Source organism: Onychomys torridus, chromosome 11, assembly GCF_903995425.1.
Source record: "Onychomys torridus chromosome 11, mOncTor1.1, whole genome shotgun sequence".
Lineage (NCBI taxonomy): Eukaryota > Metazoa > Chordata > Mammalia > Rodentia > Cricetidae > Onychomys > Onychomys torridus.
In genome coordinates, this window is record NC_050453.1 from 26259405 (window position 1) to 26273481 (window position 14077).

Sequence of the window (14077 nt, forward strand, 5' to 3'; positions counted from 1 at the left end):
ACCTGATAACCTGAGGGGCAGGTAAGTTCATTTACTAATCTAGACTCAATGGGGTATAAAGCAAAATCTTGTTTTTAAATCATGACAAGCCTGTTTTCATCTACTATGCTGAGGTTTTCTTCCTGACCGCTGCATGGAACCTAGGATGCTTGGCATAGCTTTGCTTCTTCATTTCCATCCAGATATATTGAACAATCTTCTTTTAAGGGATATTAAATTCAAATTCCATCTAATAACAAAGAACTGTTTTTCTATTCAGTCACATTTAAGAGATAAGTGCACACACAACCTACACAGACAGAGGTCAGAGGAGGGGTGAAGGGGTAGTGATGATACAGGAGAGGTAGGTGGGGATTAAATTGGGTAGGCTTCCAAGACCAGAGGAAGGCATGGGTTTGACTGGAAGGGCAGAAGACATTGGAGCACTTGGAATTGAGTAGTATTTAAATGTGGTTTGATGTTTTGTGGATCACTTTGGTGCTGTGTGAGTAATAGATGATGGAGTTATAATCATACCTATGAAGTAATATGGGTGCAATGAAGACCAGTTAAGGACATCATGCTTGACGTGTATATCCAGTGTAGTTATGAAACTCTTGCACTCAGACAACTGAGAGCACACCATGCAGTTCTACACAATACCCTTCTCATTCTTCTTCAGATATTATATACTCAAGGTATAGATTCTGGGGCTAAAAGTAGAGGGGATGCATTGGAGATACACACAGTTCCATAGACTTCAGTGAAGTTAGTAACAAGAAAGGCCTTAAATAAAGATGGTGTTTGGCTAATCAACTATGGATTCCCATATCCTCCCTCCTCCCACACCCCAGCCTTACCCCCAATCCACCTTCCATTCCCACCTCCTCCAAGGCAAGGTCTCCCCTGGGGATTCAGCCCAGCCTAGTAGATTCAATTGAGGCAGGTCCAGTCCCCTGGACCAAGGTTGAGCAAAGTGTCTCAGCATAGGCCCTAGGTTCCAAAAAGCCAGCTCATGCACCAAGGACAGGTCCCAGTCCCACTGCCTGGGGACCTCCTAAACAGCTCAAGCTCATCAACTATCTCACTTATCCAAAGGGCCTGGTCCAGTGCCATGGGGCTCCTCAGCTACAGTTCATGTGTTTCCACTACTTTGGCTATTTGTCCCTGTGCTTTTTCTAATCATGGTCTCAATATCTCTTGCTCATATAATCCCTCCTCTCACCCACCAGTTGGATTCCTGGAGCTCCATCTGGGGTTTGGCCATGGATCTATGCATCTGCTTCCACCAGTCACTGGATGAGAGTTCTGTCAAGACAGGGTGTTTGGCCATCCAATCACCAGAGTAGGTCAGCTCAGGCACTCTCTTGACCATTGCCAGTAGTCTATAGTGGAGGTATCTTTGTGGATTTCTGGGGACCTCTCTAACACTCTGCTTCTTCCTATTCCCATGGGGTCTTCATTTATCATGGTGTCTATTTCCTTGTTCTCGAGAGTGGAACATTTTTATTCAAATCACTACAACACTCTACCCCCAAACTGTAATTCCATCTACCCTGACCAGCGTTCTACCCATAACTACTGAAACAAGCAGCGATGATGTACCACTACTTCTCTCCACATCCATGTGTCCTTTAAGAACTTCCTCAGAGATACTAGGAAAGATTTGTTGGTGGCAGTCCTCTCAAGCCCGAGAAGAATGATTTCTTCAGAATCCTGCTGTCATCTATCCTCCTCCCATGAGCAGCCTGGAGATTCACAGTCGCAAAGTACAGGGTCTGAACACAAGGCTTTGATCCTGGGGGTTGGCCAAGCTCCAGCTTCTTCTCTTTGCAACCTCGCTCTGCCATTTGATGTTAAATATAGAATGCACACAGGGCAGAGTGAAAACTCCAGAGTCATGGACGAATTCTAGTTCTTCCTGTCTCCCCATCTATCACCATCTGCTTATTGTCTATTTTATGGTATTATCAACACAGTGCCTGATTATTTCTAGTTCCTTTCTTCTGCTGAAAAGACACCCACCCTCTCAGTGTGGTACATTATGCTTTGAAATATCACAGCTACTAATGATATGAGAAAATGTCAGAATTCACCTTGCTAGAACCCCCAGGAAGCCGGGAAATTAAGTCAAAAACATCAAATTGCAGAAAGCATCATACAATGTTGTAGAAGATGGAGAGGAAAGAGTAAGAGCTAGAAGGCAGGGAGAAAGGCTGCAAAACACTCTCTTCAGGATATGACAGCAACCCTTGCAACCATGATCTCACAGAAGCTGTGGTTACCTGCACTAGGCCTGCACAGGACTAGGCCTGTCAACAGCCAATCTTCAGTCAGGGAGGAGCTCATGAGGCCTTCACCTTACCTGTTAACTATTAGCAAATGATGAATTCTAGGGGAGAGGCAGTCGTCTACTTCAGTTGTGTGCTAAATAGTGAGCTCACTGGGCTCCAGAGGATGCTTCCAAAATCAGTAGGTCACAAAACAGAACAAAAATGGCATGAATGAAAGAAGGAGATCTGTGGGGAGGAAGCGATGATAGGGTGGAAGAGATTGGAAAAAAAAGGGGGGTAGAAGGTGAGAGTAAACATAACGCACTAAATAGGTATATGAAATTGTCAAAGAGCAAACTTAATCAATAAAAGGGGGTTGTCCCAAAGAAGATGCTCCTGGGACTTGGAAAGAACATGTACACTCTGCCCAACCTCCTGTGTCCTTCATGTCTTTAGCTGCTTGACAACAATATAATTCTCAAAAGATTTGACAAGTAAGCACTATACCAAGAACTGTATGAAACCTGGGAGATTCTCCATGGAAATGTGTCTCTTCCATCATTCTGTTGACAGCAAGGCCACTGAAGCTAGCTCTGTAATCTGGCAATCACCATAGGCCTCAGTTCCTTGGTTTGCTAACAGAGAGAGTGAAGTCGGTATTCTCTGTTTCTTTGTCGTTTTATTATTTAAAAATCCCAAATTCCATGAGTGCTATAGCTAAGTTAAATGGACTAATTGGTCAACTAGAATAAAGTAGTCATTCTTTTACAGTAGATTTAATTAAAACCTACTGTAACCATAATAGATGTTCTTCTGAAATGCCTTGGATTTTTGATCTGGGTATTACCATACTTCACATGCATTTTCATATCTATGCTCATATTGTAACTTGAAATTTTTATCCAAAACAAATTGACTACACACGTTTCTACGCTATATTTAGTACCTAATACTGAAGAGATCAATGTTTGACTGACAGGCAAAGAGGTTCTAGTTGGTACAGTTTATTTCAGATTTTTTTCTTGAATATGAAAAATACTTTGACATCATTGAGTAATGAAAAACCACAAACATAAGTTATTCTGTATGTTCTTTCATCAAGTCATCATAAACATTACTCAAGTGACTGTGGGAAAAAGTGTCTAAACTCAACCACAGACTACATCAAGACTGAGTTGAAGTGAGGAATCTAAAACCAATGCCTCAAACCATTAGGAAACTTTCAGACCCAGAAAATGCTTGGCCCATTATTTCCTCCATTCTCACCATGTCCCCAGGTCATTGTTATGTGATGTAGAATTGTTAACTTCCATTTGTAGATGATTCAATGGAGGATTAGAGAACATTCCAGAAGCATGATTCTCGAGTTGGATTGCCACCTCCATAGGAAACCTTGCTGGAGTCTTTTCAGTTGGTTGCTGTGACATGCATTTTCCCCCTAGATATACAAATAGAATCTACTCAGTCTGTCTGATGTTACCTGGATGTGGATACTGGTAAAAATCAGGCTGGACCATTTCCAAAGGAGGTGGCAGTTCGACTCCAAGACCAAGTGCATATGCTTGAGTTCCTAGAACAGAAGGCTGCCTCAGACAGAAAGCAAGATGTTGTGAAGGCAGCAGGGGCAGCTGCCTCAACTATATGCCCTCTGAGCACAGATATGAATAAAGGAGATTATCATCAAATTGGCTGCGATTTCTAATTACCTTCAAGGGAATGGGCTTGCCCATGTAGTTCCTTAGTTTCTTCAGCTGCCTGTTCTCCTTGAAACGATAGGAAGGATGTGTGATCAAATCCTTTAGATTGGAGGAAAGGAAAGTTTGGCCTCCGAGAGTTTAGTTAGCATGCCTAAAGTCAAGTGGTCATTAGACTAATCTCTGGGCCAAGACTTGAAATAGAAATCCTTCCCCTTCATCCTTGATAAAGTGAATTTTGGTGATTTATTTTAGAAATGTCTTAAAGATGTAAAACGCTGGAGGCCACTGTTCTAGCCTTCACATGAGCTTAATCCTCTACCTTCTCTTTCAGCTACCTTCTAGAACCACACTAGACAGAGTTTCTGTGATTCTCTGAATCATACTGTCATGAGACCTGGAACAAACAGTTCCCTTTAGTTGATCAAATTCTCAGAGTGGAGAATTAGGACTCCCATGCTGACTGGAAGGCGGGCAAAGAGAAAAGAGTTAGCACTCTCCCACAAGCAGCCGTGATTTTGACCCAGATATTTAACTCCTTTGTGTTTTGTTTTCTTGCACATAAAATACAGGGATTAAATACATGTTAGCTCTTTGAGTTGATGTCGACAGTACAGGTTAGCTTCATTACAGGCAAGAAAGAGAAAAGGCAATATGATTAGAGAGGCTTTATCCAAACCTTGGCCATAGATAAGGCTGTGAATTCTCAGTGTGGTCTGAATTGGATTCTAGAATTTATTGTCGACTTCTGAGAACATCAGCCCAATGTGTTGTGGCTTCAAAGGTCAATAAAATGATAAGTATTATCCAAAGGGGTATTGTAAAACACAAAGCAGGACACATTTACCATTTACTAGGAAGCAGGCCAGCGAATTCCCTTCTGAAATGCCTTGTTCTCCTGGCTGCTGCCCCTCTCAAAACAGACTACAGGGTCTGAACGCATCCAAAAGGGGAAAATCGAAATTGCTTTCAGCATGGGAAGTGGTAATCACTGAAGGACAGAGTAAAATGGTTTAAATTACACTACAATTACGAAAAAGCAATTCTCTGCCATTAGTCCCCCATATAATATTTAATAACATCTCTTAATTTAGTTATGCATACATATTTAAAGTCTCAGATTAAATAAATTAAAGTGTTATATTAGGAAGAATGCTTCTCCTAGTGCTCACATTTCATGAAACAATTATACTCCAACTCTGCAGGCACACCTTGAGGATGGAGAGGTTTCCATCATTAAAGTAGCAGCCTGAGTCATCAGACATGGTTTGCATTGCACATCCTACAGCCAGGAAAGCCTTTTGAGCTGCAGCGGTTTGCAACCATGGATCATGCTTCAACACAAATTACCTTCCAACCTACAAGTGCCCATTCAACAGCACTTGGAAAATGGGTCATTTCATTCATCTTATAATTATGCTTAAGATAATTAGGACACTATTTGATACACTTTCCACAGCCTATCTACTTACCCGAGCTGCTCTTTAAATGTGTCAATAATAACACTAAATACTTGAAATTGTGTTATAATACCCCCAGAAAAAATAAGGACTGCACCCAATGGCTTTGACTTCTCTTATTTTAATTATTTCACTAAATGCTTTCTCTCAGCAACAAAACCCAGCACTGATTGAAATGAATTAAGGATACTTTATCTAGATTTTAAAAGATATTCTTTTTTTAATTTCAGAGAGTTTGCCATTCATATGAAGAATTGCAGGTTCTAAAATAAAACTTCCGCTCCTTCTCCAGGAGACAGAAAATAGCTAAATTTACAGCTAGTTTTATAAGTTTATAGTTCTATATTGATTATGAATGGTGACATGATTGTTAAGGCTAACCTTTGGTTATATCTTTTAAATATTGTTACAAGGCTAACCTTTGGTTATATCTTTTAAATATTGTTACACACTACACTAACTGTGAAAGAGATTGGAAAGTACTCCACATACAGTGGTGTGACAAGTAACAACACTTTAGTCAATGCCAGAACACAAATGTGGCCATGGTACTATATGACCATGAGCCTGAAATTTTCTCATAGCCTGGTGGCTTGCTAGCTGCTATAACACCACAAACAACACTTATTCCTATACTCCTATATCACCAACTGTACACAAATGTAGCACCTACGATTAGGATTATGTATCTCAGATACTATTTGACAATGATAAATTATGTCATTGGTTTATTCTATATAACACTGTGATGGTTAATCTCAGTTGCCAACTGTGGTGGTATTGTATTCCCAAATTCAAAAATATTGTGCACCCTAATAAACTTATCTGGGGTCAGAGAACAGAACAGCCACTAGATACAGAGGCTAGAAAATGATGGCACTCAGGCCTTTAATCCTAACATTCCAGAGGCAGAAATCCCTGTGGATCTCTGTGAATTCAAGGCCACATTGGAAACAGCCAGGCATGGTGACTCATGCCTTCAATCCCAGGAAGTGAGGGCAGAAAACAGAAAGGTATATAAGGCATGAAAACCAGAACTAGGTTGGTTAAGCTTTTAGGGTTTTTGAGCAGCACAGTTCAGCTGAGATCCATTCTGGATGAGGACTCAGAAGCTTCCAATCTGAGGAAACAGGATCAGCTGAGGAATTGGCAAGGTGAGGCAGCTGTGGCTAGTTCTGCTTCTCTGGTCTTCCAGCATTCACCCCAATACCTGTCTCCAGGTTTGTTCTTATTAATAAGACTTTTTAAGATTCATGCTATATCCAACTTGATGAAATATAGAATCACCTGTAAGATGTCCCTATGAGCATTCTTGTGGGAACTATCTTAATTAAATTAATCAAGGTGGGAAGAAAGACCCACTGTAAGTGACACCTTCCCCTAGATGGGGATTCTTGAACTATACAAAACCGATCACCATTTATCACATCCATCATTCACTGCTTCCTGCTTGTGGATGTCATATAAACAGCTGCTTCCAATTCTTTCCGCCTTGATCTTCCTACCACGATAGACTGTACCCCAAAACAGCAAGCCAAACTAAACCCTTCCTTACATTGCTTTTGTTGGCTATTTCATCAAAGCAGCATGAAAAAATACTAAGACAGTTCTCATTTTTATCATCACTGTTGAGGGTACACTTACTTATTTTTCAAAACACAATTTGATATATAAAATATTTGCCATGTTGTTCTGATAGCTGCTGGATTTTCTGTTCATTATCTGACTTACATGTATTACTTCTTTGTTCTTTACTTAATTGTATTTTGCTTTGCTTTTCAAAAGCCTAGAAATTCTAATACACAGGGAGACAAACACATACAAAACACACACACACACATACACACACATGCATACACTAATACATATGCTCTATACACCCTATGTTTAGTAAGCATTATCATACTCTATGATGTTCTTACAGTGATGAAGTAACCTAACAAATTTCTCAAAATGAATCCCCATTACTGAGCATCCCAAGAAAGCCAGCCATGCAGTTCCGGTCTGAACTGAGGGTCTGACAACCAGAGAGTTAATTGTTTAAGTCCCCAGCTGAGAGAGCAAATTCTTCCTCCATCTTTTGATTCTATTAACAATCTCAGCAGACTGCATAACGTTCACCCATAGTAGTCAACCCAACCTGCTTACTTGCTCTAGAGATTCCAGTGTCAAATTCATCCAAAAGAACCCTCACAGACTCTTCTGAAATAATCTTGGACCACTCTCTGCCTCAGTCAAGTTGACACATAAAAGGAGTCATTGTGACTGGTGTATAATCCCTAATTTGGAAATCAGTGCCTTGTAAAGTTGAGTGTTTTAGCCTCAGTTGTCATCTGACACCAAATGTTGAGAGTGTGCCATTGAAATTCCTGCTTTATATAATGTCTTAGCTGCTTTTTCTATCACTGGGATAAAATAACATGACCAAAAAAACTTATAGAAGAAACATGTGCCTGAAATTACAGTTCTGGATGAATAAAAGTTCATCACCAACACAGCAGTGCAAAATGTCAGCAAGCTAGCATGGCGACTGGAGCTGGAAGCTGAGAGCTGAGGACTTACATCTCAAACTGCAAACAGGAGACAGACAGAGCACCTGGCATGACACAAGTCTTTTGAAACCTCAAAGCTCACCTTCAGTGGCATACTTACTTCAGCCAGACCACACCTCTTAATCCTCTGCAAACAGCCACCAACTGAGGACCAAGTATTCAAATGCCCAAGAATTATGGGGACATCTTCTTCCAACATATCACCTGTTCTCTCTCCATCTCTCCTCTTCTATCCTTTTCCCTCGTCTTCTTTCTGACCCTCTTCTTCCCTCTCCCCTTTTCTCTCTCCCTCCTTTCCTCTCCCTTCTCCTCTCTCCTCTTTTGAAGTTCATGTCTGAAACTGGTTTTACATTGATGTGAAACTTTCCATTTAGAAACACAAGTTTTCCATTTTGAGAGATGCATCTGCATTATTTCATTGATAACATCAACTATTGTGGGGATGTATTAAGGCAACTCCATGTGGTTAAAAAAGAGCTTTATTTTGGGGGATAACTTACAGCTAGTAAAGGGGTTGGTTACATGATCCAGGAGAGGTGAGGTGCAGTCCAGCTGGGTTTTCTGGAGAACTCCGCTCAGTCTACCATCCAGCATCCAGGATCACCAGGAACCAAGAGAGCCTGCTCATCCGGATCTCAGGTCTTAAGGGGGTAGGTCATAGGTAGGTGTGAGAGTTGCCAGAAGTCTCACTTGGGTTGTACTTCCAGGTCAAAGCTGAAACAGCTACCCATTACAATCAACCTTTTACTTTCTCTTTTTTCTAGAAATACTATCCCTCACTTGTTGGGACAGACCTCCAATTTTTTTTTACCTTTTTCTCTCTGGTCTTTCTGTATTTTGACTTGCTCTGGTTTCTAGAAAATGTTGTCCAACTATAGTATTAAGTCATTTCTTTCTTTCTTTTCTTTTTTTTTTTTTTTTGAAACTTTATAAATGGGATGCTTTCTGTCATTGTTCCTAGGAATCCCTATTTATTTTGTTGGCAATATTAATTATATTTTGAAGGGGTTTTTTCCTCCCCTTTATCTACAAATTTCTGTTCCCTCTGGATCTCCTTTTTTTCTTTTTGTTTTAGCTTCTTTCCTTCATATTGGACTATTTCCCCAACTGTCTGACAATATTTGGCTTTCACGTGTAAGAATGATCATAGGCTTGTGTGCAAAGGTTGAACTTGCCCTCAGAGGTTTCTTGGTAAAATGATAGGAAAGTAAGGTTGACATTCAAGGAAGAAATAAATTTCAATGTCTGAAGAGCCTTTCTCCAGAGGCAAATGTTCCATTTACTATAAGGTTAACCCAGACAGAATAAAAGAAAAGGGTGGCTGTTTCTGGCCCTTGTCTCCTAGAAGTTTACTATCAGAAAGGAATGTGGATATGTTATAGCTTACTATATATTTGTTTGATTCCTTTGTTTCAGCCCATGCCTATTCCAGTCCTTAATATATATTCTTGTGCCAGAGATTAATATGGCTGCTATATATAGAATTTCTCCACAGTATCAACCTTTCTTCTACCAGGGAAGAAAAGGGGATATCGTCTAGCACCTAATGAATGGGCAAGAAGTGAGCTTGTGAAGCCAGTTCCTCCATCTGTAGACTCTCAACTCTGTGTTCAATGGGATGTCTCATCCCCATCATCCAAGTATCTTCCAGATGCTGAATGTTGCAGGGTGTGGCACAGAAAACTGTTCACTCTGTATTGGTGTCCACAATGACACTGGTTTCGATTCACATGGTTCACTAAAAATTAACACTTGCCTTTCTATTTCCTTCTCCCAAAATGTGCCATCTAGTGTTTATTATTTTCTCTTCTATTTTTGTTGAGGGTTAATAACTTATATTACTTTTTACTTTTTAAAAAAGATTTCTTTTAGGAGCTGGAGAGATGGCTCTGTGGTTAAGAGCCCTGATTGTTCTTCCAGAGGACCTGGGTTTGATTTCTAGCACCTGTGTAGCCGCTAAGCTGACACAGCCATCTGTAACTCCAGTTTCCGAGGATCAGATGCCCTCTTCTGGCCTCACTGGCCAACTGCATATACATATGTATATGCATGTGCATTACATATGGTGCACAGACATATGTGTAGGTAAAACACCCATATACGTAAAATAAAAATAAATAAGTCTTTAAGATCTGAGGGCTGAAGAAATGGCTCGGCTGTTAAAGAATAGGCTCACAACCAAAAGTGTAAGAGTTCAGCTCCCAACATGCACAGCTGCCTCTCCAGTCACATAATAATAATAATAATAATAATAATAATAATAATAACAATAATTTTATGTGTATATGCATGTGTTAGAGATGGGAGTTATGTGCATATGTGTGCACGTGCCAGTAGAGACCAGAGATGCCAGATCTTTCTGGAACTGGAGATGTGAGATGCCCCAGAAGGGTGATGGGAATCTAACTTAGGTCTTCAGAAGAACAATATGAACTCTTGACGGCTAAGGCATCTCTCTTAATCTCACCTTTTCCTTTTCTGTTTGTTTGTTTGTCTGTTTGTCTGTTTGTTTGTTTTTCAAGACAGGGTTTCTCTGTGTAGCTTTGCACCTGTCCTGGAACTCACTTGGTAGCCCAGGCTGGCCTCGAACTCACAGAGCTCCGCCTGGCTCTGCCTCCCGAGTGCTGGGATTCAAGGCATGCACCACCACCGCCCAGCAACCTTTTCCATTTTTAGTGGAGCTTAATTTTGAGGTGTGTGTGTGTGTGTGTGTGTGTGTGTGTGTGTGTGTGTGTAAGCATGTACACGTCCACTTGATATTTGACTTGGCAGGTTGCTTAATTCTAGCCTACTTCACAACTTTTCTGCCAAGAAAGTTGTGTCTAAAGTCAATGTTCACGTGCTTTTAAAAATGTTATTTTATCAGCTACAGATTAATGGGCATATAGAGGAAGAAAAGAAAAAGAATAATAGGGAATTCTTGGTTTAGATTTCAGAAAACACATGATTTGAGGACTTTACAACTTAATGTAAGTAAACTCTTGCTAATTTGTCTTGATTTCTGGCAATTACACATGAGAGAGAGAGATAGACATGCACAGAGCATGTACACACACACACACACACACACACACACACACACACACACACACACACACCACTGTTAAGCTATTAATTACTGAGACAGACCACCTGACAATTTATCTTGCCTCATTGCTTCATAACTTTCAGTTAATGTTTCTGTGCCTGTGGTGGGATAAAACACCATAATGGAAGAGTATAACCAAATACAGTTCTTGGCTCACGGTAGACAGGAAATACAGGGGGATGGGACGGAACACTACCTCCCCAGGACACACCTTCAAGTGAGCCACTTCCTCTAAGGAGACCCTGTCTTCTAATATTTCACCATCTCCCAAACTATAAGCATCATCTGGAGACCACACATCAAATACAGAACCTCAGATGAACATGCTATACTGAAACTTTAACAATCACCATGCTTTGCCCAGACACCACACCTGAGTCATAGAATGCACCCCTTTTAGTATGAATTTTCCTGGATGATGGCATTTTGAGAATAACAAGGCAGAAGAGAGGTGGTGTGGAAATATCCAGAACCCTGTATGTTTTTTCAGGCAATAATTATATTCTCTGAGCAGCCCAGGGAAACTTGTACTCATAGGACAGCCCAAATGTTGCCCTGGATGCAGAAATGGAAATAGTCCCTAACATGGTGACCCTAAGAAAGAGACGTGCTCCTTGCCAGCCAGCAGCACCACCAGGCTGGTTGAAAGGAAGTGCTTCTGGGTTCTCTAGTTTCTGCCCACAAATGTGGCAGATGCTGAGTTGTTAATACATTTGAATCTGGCTGCAGACTATTTCTCTACCTTAGGGTAGTAGATGAATAAGCTCCATTCAAAAGCAGACACTCTACATTTTCTCAGTGGCCTTTCGCTTTCTGAGCCGCTGTCCTGGAAATGCTTAAAGAAGCCTTTCTCCCCCATCTGAAAATGTGCCATCTTGTAAACACAGCCTGTCTGGTACTCAGAAAGTGTTCCGTGCCTTTGGTATGCCATTCACTTTTAAATTAAAGTGTCAGGTGATGGCAGATAAAGCTTCTTTCCTCTTCAGTGTCCTTGTCACTGGGGCTAGTTCAAGCTCTCACTCCTGCCAGTTTACGGCAGCCGCCTTCTGCCTGCCCTCCGCGGTAACCTTCTCCAGGATGTGAATCTTGTCTAGCTGACTAGAAGCTTATGCTCTTTTCACTCCACGACATGGTCTTCCCCGGCCTTTCTCATCTGCCCCTCTGATGTCATAGCGGAGAGAGCACACCTCAGAGTGAAGCTCTTTGCCACCAATCCACGCTCTCCAAGAATCGCCGCCCCCCCCCGCCGCCCTGTTTCCTTCCCTTCGTAAACCATGCTGAACACAGACTTAGAAGTCCATTTTGCTTACGTTTGTATGCCTCCTATAGTTTCCAGCACACAGCAAATGCTCGATCCATGGGTGCTTGGAAAAAAGCAGAATACTACTCTATAGATGCCATAATTTACAAATGGTAATTCTTTTAAATAGCCATATCACGTACTGTGAAGAGAAAGCAAATTATGGGACTGACTGGGAGAACTGGAGTGGGTGCTGGCAGGCTGGTGCATGCTAGCAAGATAAATAAGCAAGAGTGTGGTAAAGGACAGCGGGTCAACTAATGCACTACACAGTCACCTGCAGAGTCGAAAGAAAGAAGGGCTGAAAGCTGCTATGGCTTGGTGGAAATGGAACACTCACTAAGCATGGTCTGCAGCCGCGTGGTGCACACGGTAAGCTACAGACTGCGAAGGGATGCAAATAATTTGCTGTTTCTGCTCACTTCTCATCACCTGCTCACTCAGACTGCCCGTGTACTTCGGATTCTAAAGAACAACCTTGCATGTATCCACAGATTTTTAATTTGTGCCACAGGGGTGTTATTGGAAAGGCCTCTTTGAGGCTCATCTGCGGACATCCTAGGTCTGTTAATGCAGTCTCTGGAAAGAATCACAAGCTGCCTTCCCCCTCCCCCCCCCCACCCCCAAAGCTATACCATGGGTAATGAAGACAGTGTGCTGGGGAAGGAAAGCCGCATTACAAGGTGTTGTGTGGCAAATGAAGATTCAGAGAAGTCACTCTTTGCTCCATGTCACGAAGGCATAGGCTGCTTACTCTTGTCCTCAGTGATGTGTGCACCAAGCTTGCTGGCTTAGCTTTCCCACTGCAAACAGAAATCTGTGTGTTTCCTCTGCTCTGATGACTACACCCACTGAAGTCACAACAATGCCAAAATAAACAAAAACCAGAGTGAAAAGCGAGCTAACGTTACACAAGATACTTCCAACCCAGCTTGAAATACTGCTCAGTGTCAAAACTCGGCGTTATAATGTTGATTGTAATTTTGATATTGTCCACCCTAATTCTGTGCTGCACTTATCTTAGCCAAGAGGCTGAGAAACAGTAACTCTTTGCTGGAAAATACAGTAACTAAAAGGTCACCTCTTCCCACCCTCATCCTTCCTGCTATCCCCACTCCTCTGTCTTTCACTGATTCACCTTCCTCATCTTTTTCTACCTGTCTCTTTCTCTTTATCATTCTGGGTCTCTCATACTTGGATTTAAGATAAAGTTTATTTAGGCACAATGTATACAAAATAGACCCACTTTAAGTATGGATTTTGACAAGTCTTGACAAATGTGTGTGCCAGTTAACAATACAATCAGATAAATTACATTCTGATCACCCTCAAAAGTTGCCCTGTTCCCTCTTCCCAGGTAATCCCTGTATCTCTGACACAGGTAACTGTGGATAGCTTTCTGTCACTACAGATTATAGTTCTAGCTCCTTGAACAACTGGGATCAGAAGGGATGAACTGATTTGTTTCTGCTACCTTCCACTCAACATAATGCAACTTTAGACTCATAAATGAATCTCCATGTATTAGGTTCAGTCATTTTTACTAATAATATGCTGTGGTGTGAATTTCTGGATTACATGTTTATATATGATATGATTATATGATTAAAGTTCATGTTTATAAGAAATATCCCACCTGTTTCAAAATGGAAATACACTTTCTATTCCCTCCGGCAATGTGTAGATACTCCATTTACCTCCTAACTTTCCAAGTTCCCTACATTGTAATTT